The following is a 14882-nucleotide window of genomic DNA, read 5'->3' on the forward strand; positions in this document are numbered from 1 at the left end:
TTAAGGGGTGGGGGCTCATCCTAAATTATAAGGAGGTTATGGTGAGATATACAGCTAACATTCTATATGTGAAGTTCACTGCAGTGCCCTCTATGGTGGCCTATTGCTCTGTCGGGGTGTCTATGTGGCCTGTCCATTACTATGCAGGGTCCACCCACGTCCAAATGGTCAGGATTAGGACATTTTCAACCTGGATGGTTTTCTGATTGAAAATGGGGTATAAAGTTAGATGTCCCGGTGGCCCGGTGGCCCGGTGACACACAGCTCCTGATTGGTAAGGCCCGACTTTAGTACAGGAAGAGGCGGTTAGAGCATACAGCGAGTGATTTCCTTCACTCGCCGGCACTCCAGCTGTCCTCTCCTGCCTGGTCATTTGCAGTCATAAAATAACGCGAATGACCAGGACCACGAACCGCCTACCACGAATTTGCGGGGGAGCACTGTACATAATTAAAAATGTAAGCTTTTGAGATTGCTATGGTCCCTTCTCAGGGCAATGTCATAGAAATCATCCCCAAAGCTTACATTTTTAAATATTCTCTAATCAAATACGTTGTTTGTGTTCAGTTCAGGGGAATATTTATCATTATATCAAATTCCATGTGATTGTTATAACTTAGGGCCAGATTCTGAAAACTTAAGGTTGCCTTTAATGTGATCGCTAAACTGGTTCCAGACTGTTTAGCCTGCATCCATTTTAGCGGTGGATTATCAAAATGGCTTATCGCGGTCTTTCTAGCAGTCTCCGATACTGCCATGCAAATGAGTCTTGAATATTGAAACAAGCACTCTAGTGGATTCTTAAACATCGACGAGTCATTCTCTAAGAGCGGTGTCAGCATTTGGTGGCAAAAATCATCGACTAGTACCAGCACTGTTAAAAGTGCATCTTGTGGCGTGTGTTTTGACTGTGGCTAATGAAAAAAAAAATAATTATATGATTCTCAAATTCTAGTCTTTTTTATTTTAAATTAGAAGTGGTAAAGAAGCTGAGGGGAGACAGGTCCAAGATGAATATCAGGAAGTTCTGTTTCACGCAGCGAGTGGTGGACACCTGGAATGCTCTCCCAGAGGAAGTAATTGCAGAATCCACCGTTCTAGGATTTAAGGGTAAACTAGATGCACATCTCCTTAAGAGTGGCATAGAGTGAAACGGGTAAGGGTAAATTAGATGCACATCTCCCTTGAGAAGCATACAGTGATATGGGGACTAAAACTATGCCAGGGTACACCTGGCGGGGCCTGCGCATGTGCGGATCACCGGATTTGATGGACCCAGGGTCTGATCCGGAGATGGCAATTCTTATGTTCTTATGTTATAGCTGTGTCAAGCCGTTGAAGTCACGCAATCCTCTACCCGACAGCAGGAGAGATGCCCACTCTTTCCCACCGCCAAGCAACACACCCCCAACATCCTCCCGGCAGTGGGAGAGATGCCCACTCTCTCCCGACGCAAACAACACCCTCCCCAACACCTCCTCGGCAGCGGGAAAGATGCTTACTCTCTCTCGCCACCATGCAACCCCCATCCTTTGCCTCCAATGCCCCCCTCCCCCTTACCTTACTTAGATGGCTGGCTGGTGCATCTGGGGAGGGGCTTGAGGCTCTGATTGGCCCAGGTTAAGGCCATCCTATGGCATGGGGAGGGGTTTTGCGTGGCAGCAGGAGAGATTGGACATTGGCTTGAGTCCCTTTTTGGGAATGACCCGGTATATAAGACAAAGGATTAGATCTCTCCCTCTGCCGAGGGGGTGTGTTGCTTAGATGTACCAGGGAGGGGAAGGCCCGCCATTTTGAAGAGGTGAGCTGCTGGACGGAGGGAGTAGGCAACCCTCCAGCCAGTCATCTAAGTAAGGTAAGGTGGAGAGGACAGGGATTGTAGGAGGTATTGGGGCGGTTGTGTGGTGACGGCAGAGAGTGGACATCTTTCCCACTGCCGAATGGGTGTGTTGTTTGATAGCGGGAGAGAGTGGTCATCAGGAGAAGAGTATGGGAGGGTCACAGGCATTCCTAAAAGTTAGGTGCCCTGTTAAAGAATACACCTGAGGCAAGTACAACTTAGGCACAGGTATTTAGGCCTGTTTTTTATTGGCCTAAATGAGTGCACCTAAACGTATGAGTGCTACGCGTGATTCTATTCACTGTGAATGACTTTTGAGGTGTTTTATAGAATCATGCTAATCGCTGTACTGTTCAGTACTGATTTTTTAGGTGTCATATATAGAATATGGCCTATAGTATCTCCTAAATAGAAGGTGGTAATGGTAACTGCTCACGAGTTAACTCTCTAGGTACCACATGCTAATGGTAACATTAACGCACAAACTGCAATAAAAAAAATAGAGGGAACTCCCCCAAAATTGTTGGATTGAATCTGGGCTTAGTGTAGAAAATATCCTGTGTTACAAAGCCCAGATTCTAGTGCACTTTAGTAAATGAGCCCCTAAGACTCATAACATAAATGGGACGTGTGCCAAAATTGCACGAGTTAATGGTACAACAGCTTGTGTTAACAGTTTCCCACATTAATAGTCAAACCCCTTTGCAAATATGATAAAGGATATTCTTCTTTATACTATAAATTGCAGAAAGAATTCAAAATGCAAGACCATTGACAGAATTAAAAATTGTTACCATAATACCAACAGCTCATGTCTTTTGCCCTAGTTAAGGGAAAATAAGTGTTTTACCTCCAAAGTGCATACTGTTCAAGCTAAGGGGTCCAATTTTGTTTGACCAGTTTTTATAGAAGATGCTCACTGAAACCTACAGGGGTAGGAATGAAGGCCTCTCAGTTCCACTTCATTCATTTGGGTTTCTTGAAATTTAACGGGATGAAGGGCTTGCCACTGATAGTAAAAGAGTCCTATTTAAATAAGTAACAGCCTCTGTTCAAACTCTTAAATATTGCAAAAAATAGCATGTATTCTGTAGACAGAAAGATATTGTAGAATACATGTTAGCCTCGGTCAATGACGAACTCCAACCTCACCCACTGGGTATCCTACTTCTTTACCGCCCACCTACCCCATGGAACAAATCCTCTGATCTCGTTCTCGAAACCATTTCAAACGCCTTCCTCAAATTTCAAAGACTTTTAATCATCGGGGACATCAATCTCCACCTTGATGACAACTCCAACAAGGACACGATTGAACTGAAGAGTTTCCTCATCTCTCTTGGTTTTCCCCCCCCCTTCACCTTCCCCAACCCATGAAAAGGGACACACTCTAGACCTCATCAGTTTCCTGGACCTCACCGCATACAAAACCGTAGCCGGCGACACCCGCTGGGAGTAGGTCCCCTGATCTGACCACTTCCTTGGGACCTTCAGTCTCCCCATCTTCATGTCGCATCTTGGGGCTCCCCCCCGCCCCTCTAATTCCATCACCTTTCGCAGAAAAATTTCAAGTTCTGTTCTGGACAGAATTCCTGTTCTGGACAGAATTTCTCAAACAACTCTCCTCTGCCCCTAAGCCTGCAGACCCCGAATCCAACTGGCATAACTGGACCGCCCTCTCCGAGTCCACCTACCACTCCCTCGCCCCCCTTTCCACCAAATCCATCTCCTACCCTCGCAAAGCCCCTGGTACCTCCCTTATCACAGAGAACTAAAGCAGAAATGTCGAGCCCTGGAGCGCAAATGGAAAAAAATCTAACTCCCCTATAGACAGACAGTCCTGGAGAGCCAACATTAAGCTCTACAATTCAGCACTAAAAAAAAGCAAGGAAGAACTTCTACGGTGAGAAAATCTCCAGATCCAACAACCAGAGCAATACACTTTTCAAAATCTGGTGCTCTCTAACCTCCAAAAAAGACTCCATTACTCTCCCCTCCTCTCCCTCAGCTGAAGTTTTAGCAAAATTCTTCAATGAAAAGGTCACCACCCTACATTGTTCCTTCCCACCTGCAATCTCCTACAACTCCCTGGTACTCACTGACCCCAACCCTTCTCTAATGGCCCCTAGCACTATCCCAGCCGACAGATTCTGGGCTGCCTTTGAGCACGTATCCGAATCCCACATCCTTAAACTCTGTCTCAAACTGAAATCTTGCAACTGTTCTCTGGACCCTTTCCCCTCCTACCTCTACGAGGAAATACCCACTCAGGCCATCTCTTCCATTACCAAACTCCTAAACTCCGCCCTACATTCAGGCCTCTTCTCCCCAGAAATGGGCCATATCGCCTTAACCCCTCTAGTGAAAAAACCCGACCTCGACCCTTCCACACCATCCAGCTATCGCCCAATAGCAAATATCCCTCTCCTAACTAAGTTGCTCGAGACCATCATAACGACCCAACTCTCATCCTATTTAGAGAAATTCTCCATTCTCCTACCTTACCAATATGGCTTTCGCCCCAATTTCAGCACCGAATCCCTACTGACCTCCCTAATCTCCAAGGTTCAACAACTTCACTCCCGCAACAAGTTCGCCGTCCTCCTGCAATTCGATCTTTCTGCCGCTTTCGACGTTGTTCACCACGATATTCTAATCTACCAACTCTCCGAGATCGGCATCACCTCTACAGTCCTTGATTGGTTCTCAAAATTCCTCCGCTCCCGATCCTACATTGTCAATAGGAATGGCACCTCATCCTCCCCCTGGATACCAATCTGTGGAGTCCCGCAAGGATCACCTTTATCTCCTATCCTTTTCAACATTTATATGACCTCTCTAAAACTCCTCCATCTATCCCCTCTTGAAACAATATACACCTATGCTGATGACATCCTCGTCCTTCTCGAGACCGACTTGAACCTCACTAATCTCTCAGAGAACATATCCTCTTGTATCTTGAACCTCCAATCCTGGGCCCACACCGTCCAAATGAAATTGAATGAATCCAAGACAAAACTACTCTGGCTTGGCCCAAATTTAACTCAGCTACCCACCTCAATCCCACTGCCCTCTGGCTCCACTCTGCAGCTCGAATTCTCCAGCAAGGTCCTGGGCGTCATCATTGACTCTACATTGTCCTTCAATGACCACCTCAACTCCCTGGTATAAAAATGCTACTTCAGCCTACACATGCTGAGGAAAGTAAGATCCTGCTTTCACCAAAAACATTTTGCCGTTCTCGTCCAATCCATCATCCTCTCCAGACTGGACTACTGCAATTCTATCTTCATACGCCTAACAAAGAAAAACCTTCACAGACTCCAATGGATCCAAAATGCCACGGCCAAGGTTATCTTTGCAAAAAGTAAATTTGATCACGTCTCACCGCTTCTTTCCAAGTTTCATTGGCTCCCGATAATTTCCAGAGTTCACTTCAAATGCATCTGCCTAACTTTCAAGATCCTCCATGGCATCCTTCCTCCTTTAATTCCACTTTCTTGGAATTCCTCAAATCTTAATACCACCAGATCTACCCCAAAATCGAAATTATCCTTCCCCTCATTAAAAGGCATTTCCCACCCAGGAAAACTGGGGACTTCCCTCTCCTTCAGATTCATCGAGCTCTGGAACAACCTTACCTCCCCTCTTGTAAACCTGAGTGCTCTTCAACCCTTCCGTAAACATCTGAAAACCTGGCTCTTCTCCAAAACCTAACACTCCCCCCCCCTCTTCTGACATCCTAGCCCTCTAACATTCTTCTCCCCTCTGATCTTCATCTAGCCCTTCCATGGAGCTCCTTCTCATTACAATTCCTGTAAACCGTGCCGAGCTCCACAACTATGGAGATGGTGCGGTATTCAAACCCAAGGTTTAGTTTAGTTTAGTTTAGAAATTGCTCATGTTTTCTGTAACCTTTCAAATATTATGCATTTAACAGATCATTTCTATGCATTTTACACTTTACCATACTTTGGGAGTTAAATCATACTTCACAGGTTGGCACTTTAATGTGAAATATCTGACTTTGATAACTCTAAGGGGTCCTTTTATTAAGTTGTGGCAAGCTCTAATGCAGTGATCTCCAAACTTTTTCAAGTAAAAGGCTACAATATGAATATGAGAAAGCTCTGTGGACCACCAAAAGATTTCAGGCTTATATACTTATGGAACACTATGGGCAGGTTTAGGACCTAATATTCAGCATCAGGACAGATTTCTAGGATAAGCAGCGTAAAATCTGTTTTACTATTAGGAATCTAGATAGGTAGTTCGGACCTGGGTTGGCTACTGTTGGAAACAGGATACTGGGCTTGATGGAGCTTCGGTCTGTCCCAGTATGGCAATTCTTATCCAGTTACTGGCATGGAATATCTAGGCCTTCAGTGGGCCACAGAAGTTGCCTGGGCCCCTCTAACGTTCAACACTAATACCCTAATAGCTATTTGGGTGAGGCAGGACAACTTTTATGTGGTGGAGTTAAAGTAACCCCCTTGGGGTAGTAGGCACTAACATTTCCACACATAAATGGTTTTATTACCATATATGCATATAATGTGAACATATGCACTTACATGCCAAATGTGTGTCTGTTTTATAGGTGAGCATGCACATGGGTGGACTCTGGGCAGAGCATGGTCAGGGCATTCATTTACACATGTAACTTGCAGAATACTATAAGCTATATCTGTGACTCTGTGACCTGTGACTGGCAGTTAGTTGCATATACACCAGCTCTATAAATGGCTTATATACCAGCTCTATAAATGACTTAAGTGCTCGTACCTAAACACATACGTATGAATATATTTGGTTAGTCTAGTATTCTATAAAGGAAAGAAGAATAGGTGCAAACCCAGCACCCACACAGGCTTTGTCCCAAGATCTAACAGTAAGATCCTGTGCAGAAGAGCTGACTAGGTGAGCTCTACAGAGCAGCTTGAGGCTGACCTCCCTTGCACCTGCTGTGAGAAAGGAAAGGGAGATGGCCAGGTTGACTGTAAGCAGGCAGGTAGGCAGCATTCTAAACCTGCCTGCAAATCAGCAAAGACATTAAGTTCTAAAGTGCATGTCCCTTTAAGGCTAAGGCAGAGCAGAGAAAGGAAGCTGGAACTTACACAGCCTGCTGCAGAACCAAAGCCCATCCCCCTATATAGGCTGTAGGGCAGGGGTAGGCAATTCCGGTCCTCGAGAGCCAGAGCCAGGCCAGGTTTTCAGGATATCCACAATGAATATATATGAGATGGATTTGCATATACTGCCTCCTTGAGATACAAATCTATCTCATGCATATTTATTGTGGATATCCTGAAAACCTGACCTGGCTCCGGCTCTCGAGGAACGGAATTGCCTACCCCTGCTGTAGGGGAATGGTTTTGGTCTGGTTAAAGAGAAGCTCAAAGGAGCATCAAGGGGGGTGGAAAGAACAGGCAAGAGAGCTGAAGGAGTCCCAGAGGAAGCAGGAGCTTTCTCCAAACCTGCCAGGTTCTGGAGTACCAGACTGGACTATGGAGGATGTGGGAGAGATTCTGCCCACTTCAGACTTGTGTGAACCAGAAGGGTTTGAGAGTATGGAATATGGAACAGAAGCAGTGCCAGAGCAGATGGAAACCAACTGAACTGAGTGAGTGCTTGCATTGGGTTTTTTTTCTATCAAGGTACATTTGTCTGTGTGCAAGAATAGGAATTTGAGTTTGGAACTTTTCTTACCTGAGATTGTGTATTCTTTTGAATTTGAAACTGTTCCTGTTTAAGAGTCTGTAAGCAGTCTGCACTGCTAAGGAAAAGAAACTGTTGGAAACCAACATTTTTAAAATTCCTGAAATGTTTCTGTGTGCCGTTACTGCATGTGATTACAGAGCTCCGCTCAGCGAGCTGGCTGCTAGCGGTTGGGAGCCTGCCCTTCTTCAAGTTAACCCTTGAGGCTCTTATTAGACTGTATAATCTCTCTCTCTGCTCCTGAAACATTTGTGTGCCATAATTTTGCTGAACTGTTTTTCTGTTGAAGGAAGTTGTAAAGAAACCAGTTAAATCAAAGGCATTTCAAAACGGATTTTGGGCACATCACTCTACAGAACTGTCATTAATAGGCCTAACCACCAGAATCATCTATTTCAAAGACCACCGTAAAGCATCTCTTCTAATATCTCTGGGCCTCACATCAGTTTTTGATACCATAACCACTCTCTACTACTTAAAAGACTGGCATCCATTGGCATCGCTGGAACAGCTTTACAACAGTTCATATCGTATTTCCAAGACAGAAATGACAGTCAGTTTAACAATAACACATCCTCTACCATTTATCAAACTTATGGAGTCCCTCAGGGCTCCATCCTTTCGCCACTCCAATATCTTCCTTACACCCTTACATATGCTAGCACAATCTATTGGATTTACAGTGTTCATGTATGCTTATGACATTCAACTGCTCCATCCTTTAAACCCAAAATCACCTGAAGAAATAACTGAAATCAACTCCAAACTCAATAAAATTACCGGTAGTTCATGGCTACGGGAAAACAAACTCTCACTGAATATCTCAAAATCCAAGGGTGTACTATTCCCTACCTCATTAGAAGAAAATCTATGCCTGCCCATCTGGATCGATTTGTCACCAGTTCTTTTAGATACCAAAATCAAACTTTTTGGAATCATCCTTGACAAAGATCTCACTTTTCACCAACAAATTAACGCAGTTACTCAGAAATGTTTCAATAAACACAGACTCATGCGCTCCATCTCTTCTCTTCTAGATCCCCTCTCTATCAATACTTTGATTCACCCTCTTGTAATTTCACACATCGATTAATGCAAAGTCCTATATCTGGGCATCACAAAAAGAGATGCGTCGTCTTCAACTCCTACAAAATACTTCAGTTACACTACTCTACTGAGCAAAGAAATTTGACCACGGCAACAAACTTCTGATCCCTTATGCTCTCCTCAGGCCACTCCGCTCCAACAGTCAAAATCTATTTACTATCCCTTCAATACGCGAACTATGTTTATGTTACAACCCATAAAGCCATTTTCTTGGTTACGGCCCCTTCATTATGGAATGCTCTCCCACTGGATCTCTGCTTAAAAAACTCTGTGGAAAATTTCAATCCAAACTTAAGACTTTTCTCTTTAAAGATGCCTACAACCTCTGACCCACTTCCTTTCTAACAGAATCCACATAGCTCCTAGATGAATTTCGCCAAAACACTTCTGTTGAAGCGAGCCCTATCATTATGTATCTTCCTCCCCTCCACTTTCCACCCCTTTCTTTTTTCTTTTTTTTTTCAAATCTTGATGTATTTATTAACTTACCATCTTGTCTCCAAAATGTCTGTCCGTCTTGCTCCCTCCGGTTTTTTATTTTACTATGCCATTACTTTTATTTTAATATTACACTTTGTAAAACTTTTATTTTTTTATATTGAATCCACTGTAAATCATTTAGGTACCAGTTTGATAAATGGTATATCAAAGAATAAAGAAATTTGGAAACTATAGCAGAACCTAGATGCCCAGATTTTGTTATATAATATTTGTGCAACTGGTATTGGCCCACAGTTACACTAACTATTGACCTGGCATAAGGTGTGTAAATGTGGCAGGGATGCATATAACATTTGGAATTCTAGTTACTTTTGGTGATCTTGTGGTAGTTCCTTGTATAGATAATGTGGATTTTACAGGGGTTACACCTCGGTGATTTGTATAGGGGATAAGTGAAGGACAGATTACATATACTACTCAAAGTGTAGTTGCCAAGCTCAAGGTCATCTAACCATGGTAACCATATTTGAAGGAAGAGGTTTTGCAAACAATGGTACAGACTCTGTTTATAAACTCTCAGTATTACTGAAAGTTGTATAAATTTATTAAAAACTGTAGTTAAGTGTGGACAGTATCTTCTTTTGGGTGATTCTTCTCATTCCTTTGGGTTCCTCCTGGGGCCCTTACGGTCTTCAATTGCTTCTGGTCACTTTGGGGTCACATTTGACCTCTGGTCACCTGGGGTCACTCTGTAGTCCCTTCCGGTCTCTGGTCACCTTTGGCCACAATGGTAAAGTTTGTGCCCTTGGCCACACTGGCCACAATAGTAAGCTCAGGCCACAGTGGTAAGGCTAGTGCCCTTGACCATGCTCTAGCCATAATGGTAAGATTTGCCAAAAATTCCCCTTCTGTTCTTTTAGTTAGGAGGTCTTGTGATCTGACTGCCCCCCCTCTCCCCAGCTTTCAAGTGACCCCCATCTCCGCTGCCCCCTCCCCCTTACCTCAACATAGATGAATGAGCCGGAGGGACATGGACACCCTCCTCCCAGATGCTGCTGCTGCTGCTGCATCAGCTAAAATGGGAATTCCCTTCCCCAGTGCATCTTGGGATGTACCGGGAAGGGGCCTGAGGCTCTGATTGGCCCAGATTGTTTAAGGCCCCTCCTATGGGGTGTCCATTCTATCGTATTCATATTGTAAGTATCATTTCTATGTTATTTGAAAGTTCTAATACATACATATTAAGGCATTTTATTTGTATTATACTGACATCATAAGTATTATATCTATGTTATATGAATGCTTTCCCATGCTGGCTCTTATGGCATTTGTATTCTGCTGACATTTATCATATTCTATTGTGATGTTTAAATGTTTATATTTCTGATACTGTATCATGTCATTGCTATTACTAGGTCTAATTTTCCTACCTCCAAGTTTTCTTCTTTGATTTTATTTTAGGCTTGCATTTGGTCATTTGACTATTGTTATGCTGTTAATACAACTGTATGTTGCTTATATTAAGCTTTGCTATTATATACCTTCTTGAGAAAATATTTTCAGAAAAGCAGTTAAATAAATAAGCTTCTGATGCTTCAGAAATAAACAGACTGGAAGTCCTCTAGGAGACTACCTACTGTACCCAAATGTAACTTGCATTGAGTTCACATCAGAAAAGGCAAATACAGTCAAACCTTGGATAGCGAGTAACATGGTTTGCGAGTGTTTTGTAACAAGCGAAACACTTTATTAAATTTTGACTTCCTAATGAGCGTTGTCTTGCAATACGAGTGTCACATCATCAGAACCCACAGTTGAAGCGTGCACATCTTATGCTGAGTGTGGCTGAATGTAATAGAAGTGTCACACCTGATTTACCCATAGCTCAAACATACAGTATTATGTATTAAAGTTTTTGGGGTGTGGAACGAATCGACTGAGTTTCCATTATTTCCTATTGGGAAATTCGCTTTGATATACAAGTGGTTTGGATTACGAGCATGCTTCCGGAACAAATTATGCTCGCAAACCAAGGTTTTACTGTATATAAAATCCAAACATTTTAAAAATCACATTTTGTATCTAATATTCATGATGACAGTTCTCAGTCAGCGGCTATGCACAAGGGCTCCTTCTGGAACCCTGTAATTATGAGTCCTGAATATGGCCAGTAGGGGTCACCCTTACAGTTCTCCCTGCACAGGAGCTGTGAGCACTAATTTGCAGCAACCCTACTCCACTTGAGGGGAAGAGCCAACTTGTGGATCAAACTATGCAATGCACAGTACAATATAGCACTGCCACAGAACCACTAAACTGGCTTACCAGCTTGTCATTTTACATTGCCTTGAAATGCCATAATTTCTGAGGTCTGATAAATACATTTTACATTAACACTACCCTACTGCGAAGCTCATACAGTATGCATTTTCTGGGTGAGGAGTATGTTTGCACAGCTTAAGGATCAAGGAAAGGGCATCTATGAGAATATCTATACCTCATGGCCATGAAAATATCATTTTGAGAAAGAACATACCTGGGCACGGTTGTGAGTCTCTACTGTATACCATAATACTGTTGACATCCCTAGACAACTGGGTCTGTGTTACAATTTGTCCTGATAGCTTAGCAGCTCTAAATAACACTGTCTGGATCCTTGTTCGCTTTATCCAATACAATGCCCGCGAGTCCACGCTTAAGGAAGTGATTTTATAGCCTGTAAAACAGTCACAGTGTTGATTTGTAAAGGGTTCTATACAAAATTCATGTATTATTTTTTAAAAATAATAATTCGCTATGCTGATGATGATTCTGTGCAATTCCATAAATAAATGATAAAAATAATGCTGTAATCAGGCCTAATTAACCTTGGAAATAAATTCATCTCCCTGCTCGTTGACCTTTTTTTATCTGACCAGATGTTTCTTTTGCATTCAGTTCATTAAAGGCCTTTTCTACAGGTGCAGACTGGAAGAAAAGCCTTGCTTAATCAGGTTTGGAGCCAAATGAACACTTTTGCTTCCGAGTAAAATGTGTAATGGAATTACTGCTTCCATGAGTGGTTTTAGCCGGGGTGTAATGGCCCAGCTGCATGGCCCTGAGGTTCCCAAAAGAGAAGCCAGCCATGGCTCAGGAATTTAATAGTGTTATCACATGAAGTAAAGAGAACAAAAGCCTGACATTATCATATAACACCTCAATGTACCCCTAATACCTACCCAAAGTTAACCCTGTGGACTCTGGATCATCCAGCCAAGTATTGCTTAGGTTCCACCTGTGCCTGACCAGCTGGGTTACCATTTACGTCTGGGCAACTACCCTGCCCTGCAGGCTATTTTCTAGTGATTTTTAGGGACATAGAGATTCTCACAAAACTCAGGAGTCACACAATTTCTACAGACCAAATATATATATATATATATTAAACATATTGGGATCACTGGTCAATCACACAATGCTAATAAACTGAACAGATAAGATTTAATTCTGCAAACAAATATCAAGGGTTCATTTTACTGTATCTAGTGTCTGTCAAGGTTCGGCACAGGTTGTCCTCATTAGGGTGTGTAGAACTGGGAGATGCCCTTAGCTTAGATCTGCTTCCTCTGTACTCCCAAGCCAAGATTAGAAAGTTCTAGCAGATTCTGGTCTAGTCATTCACGGGTTGTAGTTGATGGATTAATCAGAGAATAAAGAAGTACACCAGTAACCCTCTAACCAATAACATTGCAGAACATTACAACTTTCAGAAGGTACTGGGAAACCTGCCAACCAAACTTCATTCTGACTTAGGGCTCCTTTTACGAAGCTGCGCTAGCATTTTTAGCGCGCGCTAGTCAAAAAACTACTGCCTGCTCAAGAGGAGGCGGTAGCGGCTAGCGTGTTCGGCATTTTAGAGCGCGCTATTCCACGCGTTAAGGCCCCAACGCACCTTCGTAAAAGGAGCCCTTAGTTTTGCCAGGCTCAGAACAGCAACAAGCTAACCTAAAGCAGTGGTTCCCAACCCTGTCCTGGGGGACCATCAGACAGTTGAGTTTTCAGGCTATCCCTAATAAATATGCATTCATAAAAAAAGTCTGTGAAGTATGAATAACAATCTACAATAAACTCACAAAATTTTAAATAATGAACATTTAATATACTTATATTTATAAAATAATAATTCTCAACCAATAGACATTGATGCTGAAAAAAAAAACAGTTTATTGTTAGCTAACAATATAATTCTATTCCTTTGAATAAGATGTTGGCATCATTAATCAAAAAGCAGATAATAAATTTAATTTTGATAGTCTAAAAAGAGAGAATGAAGGAGAAATGGAGACATTACTCCAGTGGCGTACCAAGTGGGGGGTTCCGCCCCGGATGCAGCCTTAGGAGGTGTGCACAGCCGGCCAGTCCCTATCGTGCTCCCTCCCTTCTTACTGTCCCGCCGAGTTGAATTAGCTCCCTTTCTCCCTCCCTGCCCTTACCTTCGTGGCACTTTCACCCCCCCTCCCCACAGGCCCAGTCCGACAAACCTCCCTATCCTGTGGCCGGCGATGTCTAAACAGCCTTCTTCCAGCTGCCGAAGCATTGTCGTTGCAAATGGCTGCCGTAAAGGTCGTCTCTGATGCAACTTCTGGTTGCGTCAGAGACGACCTTTACGGCAGCCATATGCAACGACAATGCTCCAGCGGCTGGAAGGAGGCAGTTTAGACATCGCCGGCCACAGGGCAGGGAGGTTTGTTGGACCGGGTCTGTTGTCGGTCGGTCGGGTGGGGGGGAAGCGCCACGAAGTTAAGGGGCAGGGAGGGAGAAAGGGAGGAAAGGTGGAGTGGAGAGGAAAAGACGCTTGAGGGAAATGAGTAAAACAGAGGGGGAGAAGGACGCTGAAAGAACATAGGGAAGACAGAGGGGTGGAGAAGGACGCTGAAAGCACATATGGAAGACAGAAGGGTGGAGAAGGACGCTGAAAGGACATGGGGAAGACAGAGGGGGGAGAAGGACGCGGAAAGCACATGGGGAGACAGAGGGGGAGAAGGACGCTGACAGGATAAGGGGAAGACGGGGGGGGGAGAAGGATGCTGAAAGTACATGAGGAAGACAGATGAGAGAGAAGGATGTTGAAAGCACATGGGGAAGACAGAGGGGGGAGAAGGACGCTGACAGGACATGGGGAAGATGGGGGAAAGAAGGACGCTGAAAGGAAAAAGGGAAGAGAGAGTGGGGAGAAGACACTGTCAGGGAAGAAGACAGAGATGCCAGACTATGGGGGGAGCGGAGGGAAGAAGATGGGTGTCAGACCAATTTGGAAGGGGAGAGAAAGGGAGAGGCACAGTAACAGAGCAAATGGAAGACGCAGAGAGAAGAGAGACAGTGGATGAAAGGAATTGAATGAGAACATGAGGAAAGCAGAAACCAGGCAAGAAAGGTAGAAAAAAATTATATTTCTTTTTTTGTTTGTTTTTTGCTTCAGAATAAAGTAATATATTAGTTGTGTTGATAAAAATTTATAAACAAAGCCCTGCCAGCTGAATATCTCTTTTTCCAGTTCAGCAGCCAGAACTTTGATTTATAAGGAAGGAATAAGCTAAATATTGCAGTACTGAGGCTTGTATGGATGCTGCAGGGACGGTGACGGGGTGGTGAATGGGATGGCGGTGATGGGGCAGTGAAGGGGACGGTGCAGTGATAGGGACAGATTTTTTCCATGTTTCATTCTCTAGTGCTCACATCAAAAGCTTCCCTCTGACTCAGCTTCCTGTTTCCGCTTTTGACAGCACCGCGTTGCCGA

This window comes from Geotrypetes seraphini, chromosome 4 (genome assembly GCF_902459505.1).
Source record: "Geotrypetes seraphini chromosome 4, aGeoSer1.1, whole genome shotgun sequence".
Lineage (NCBI taxonomy): Eukaryota > Metazoa > Chordata > Amphibia > Gymnophiona > Dermophiidae > Geotrypetes > Geotrypetes seraphini.